Genomic DNA, 3,202 nt, shown 5'->3' on the forward strand with positions numbered 1-3,202 from the left:
TCATGAGGGTATAAATATTAAAAGAAATTGTTATTCTCTCTTATCTTACCTTCTCCTCTCCTCTCTTCCTTTCTCATCTCGTCTCTTATCTTCTGTAATCCTTCTTTTTCTCATCTCGCCCAACTCTTCAATTCTGAACACAATACGATGCTTGTTTCCTGGTTTGTGTGTCACTGACAGTCACTACCACAAACGTGTTCACAAAACGATACGACTGTAACAAATGGTGGGTTGTTTAATTTCCGTGATACGCTGGCACGCATGGTTAAGCTGAAAGCACATGGCCGGCACACGTGAGTCTGTGGCTCACGTGTGGGGCCTCACCTCTTATGGCAGTTCATGAAACATGACCTAATCCGCCGGCTGCCTGTCGTACTTTCACCTCAGAGCCTTTCCTTCAATGCTGACCTTCAAACAAAAATGCGGTGCTGGCGGATAATACGTCCTCCACGGTTACTAGAACAGAACATTTTTAGGCCACGTTCTAAAGAAGACTGCAGAATGTCAGGAGCATTGTTCCCACCACTTTTGCATCCGGTTATATAACTCTGAACAGGATAATTTTTAATGAAAAATGTTTTCGTCGCCCATTTTAAGTCAGAACCACTTCCCAGCATTTTATGGAGGAAATGAGGAAAATCAGGGTAAGCTTCAGTCAGGATAACCGATCTCCGAGCCGAGAATCAAACCTAAGAGAACCGGAATACGAAGCAGGAATAGCTAAACACTCCGTCACAATGGTCAGTAAGACGGAAACGTCCTTGAGAAACTATTAATCACTGAGCTAGTCAGGAAATTAAGTCCTTTTTAGAACAAATCGAGGTTCGTATTTGTGTTGACAAGCGCCCGCCACCGGTCCACGTAAGCTATTCATTAAGACGTCTCTAATCCCAGTACCTATATCTTGTAACTCTTAACGTCCCGCTATTTATTCACAAAGCGATACGTATTCCCGTAGGACTAGGCTCCTAGCTGAACAACTGATGAATCGGAGATTTAATCCAGGCAGGAGTAGAAGATATTTCTCTTCTCCACAACGTCAAGAACGCCTCTGGAGCCCATCCAGCAACTCTTTCCTTGGGACAGTTAATTAAAACTGTCCGAGACCTTCAAAAGAGAAAGAAAGTCGCTACCCACACAACCACGACGTTCAGTAAGGAGCCTCTCTTGTCAATGGGAACGCAGATTACAAAAGAAGTGTATGCCTCACTGTATTCTGGGATCTGACCACATGTAGTTTGGTAGAAGTTTCACCGAATGGTTCAAAGGAACTTACGGCCATCATCTTCAGAGTCAAAGCGTCTGCTTCTTGGTTCCTGATTTCTTCCTTGGTTACTTGGCTTCTTCTTCGACCATGAATATGGAGACAGTAATTTTCTCTGAAACTTCTACCAAACGACATGAAGATACATCCCAGAAGACAATAAGGTAAAGTCATAATATTTTATCCAGGGGCCTGATTTCGGATAGCGTGGTTTAGGACTCAGTGGTAAACGCTAGATCCGAAAACTATTAGCCTCTATGTCTCTTATTGCCCCACAGGAAAGCTAGCATCCTGGAAACCATAAGGTTGTCATGAACGGGTTAATATTTATTTTTTTCCTTTCCTTAGTATTGTATTCTTGTGGAGTATTTATTTATCATATCCGTTTATACAAAAGAAGAAAGACATAAGATTGTCATTGCACACATCAGTATGTTGAATGTACACATGGTGGAGTTCCTCGAAGAAAATTATTTACAAGTCGGCCCTCTCAAGTCCGGCACTCCATGGTGTGGCAGGGGTTAAGTTCGCCGGACAGTACCTAACTGTGGCTTCAGGGAGACTATCAAGAAGTAGTTATGTTGGTGTTGCTTGTAAGCGAAGACATTGTTCCTTGTTCTTTGTACCAATAGCTTGAAACTGAGTAACAACACTAATATGATGGTTCTTCATATGTTTTTCATCGTAATACTTTGACCACCCTTGGTTCGGTAATTTCGCTGATCGGCCTCCGATCTTGTGTCAGGGGCGTCGGGTTTGAGAGGTCCCGACATATATTTTAACAATTCAGAATGCTATACATGTATTAATGTCTCAAAAAGAAAAATCAACTGGAAGTAGGTTGGTGTCTCTGAAGTTAGTTGTAAATTCATCCGTTGGGTAAATTTGTGAAGGCGTCCGAAAACAGGAAGCTTCGTAAGATGTCTCTGGCTGTTAAACGGAACTTCTAATGTAGTTTTATAAAAGGGCATTATAAGCTGGCAAGGCATTGTGTGGAGTCGCCAGTTTTCATACTGTGTGGCTGTGCACGCTTCATTTGACTGAGCATTGCATATGGAAAGGAGATGCTGAATTTAGTGCATCTGCTGCACTCATAACCAAGCAATCGTTCTGTTAAGTAAAAGGTGTGTATGTGAGAACGGAGATTTAGCTCCACATATTCTTAACCTTGGCACTAGATGCATCAGTTGGTGAACTTTCTAAAATATATGTCATGTTGCCTGAAACTGCGAATTTCGTCTAAATACAATGGGAAGTCATGCATTTTTTGCTATGCTGCAGCTATTTTTTTTTTCAAATTGAAGTGTATAGGATAAAGGATATTTAACTTCGGCCGGACAAAGAGACCTCAGAATTTCGTCGTCATGTTGTCTTCTTCTCATGGGCTGAAACAAAGTAAAAATATAAATTATATTTATTAATAATTGGAACTCCATCACTTCGACTGATGCCAATAAGCTTGAGCGCATCCAGCAGAAGTTTGCGTCCGTCTGTTTTTATCGTTTTTTCCCTCATATTTCATATAATTATACTGATGCTTTAGAGAAATTAAGTCTACAATCTTTACATAAACGGAGACATCACCTTGATGCACTTTTTCTTGTCCAGGTCTTTCGTGGTCTTAAATCCTGCTCTTCTATTTTGGAAAACGTTAGCCTTCGTGTTCCTCCCTGCAATCTTAGGGACTTCTCATGGTTTGGTGTTTGTCCCTCTAATAAACACTGTCCTTCTGCTCGGTGCGCCTATGCTATCAACACGGTGGGTAAAGATCTCGACATATTTGCAATCGGAAACGTTTCCGTCAATGACACTGAACCTAAAATTGTTAATAAAATTTGTTAATGATACTCTTAATATTACTTGTGTGTATATGGTCTTATTTTATTGTTCTCTCCTGTTAACGTTAACTTTAATTTTTCTTGGCATTATTATTTCCCT

At 40.8% G+C, this 3,202-nt stretch overlaps 1 long non-coding RNA gene across 1 annotated transcript in view; it reads right to left on the reverse strand.

The window, feature by feature from the left end:
* Positions 1-1,632: 1,632 nt before the first annotated feature.
* Positions 1,633-3,202, reverse strand: part of LOC111872709 — an 11,576-nt gene continuing 10,006 nt past the window's right edge. The window contains exon 5 of the long non-coding RNA XR_002844283.2: positions 1,633-2,649. This is a non-coding gene — a long non-coding RNA (uncharacterized LOC111872709). The remainder of the gene's footprint in view (positions 2,650-3,202) is intronic.

This window comes from Cryptotermes secundus, unplaced genomic scaffold, assembly GCF_002891405.2.
Source record: "Cryptotermes secundus unplaced genomic scaffold, Csec_1.0 scaffold374, whole genome shotgun sequence".
NCBI classification, from domain to species: domain Eukaryota; kingdom Metazoa; phylum Arthropoda; class Insecta; order Blattodea; family Kalotermitidae; genus Cryptotermes; species Cryptotermes secundus.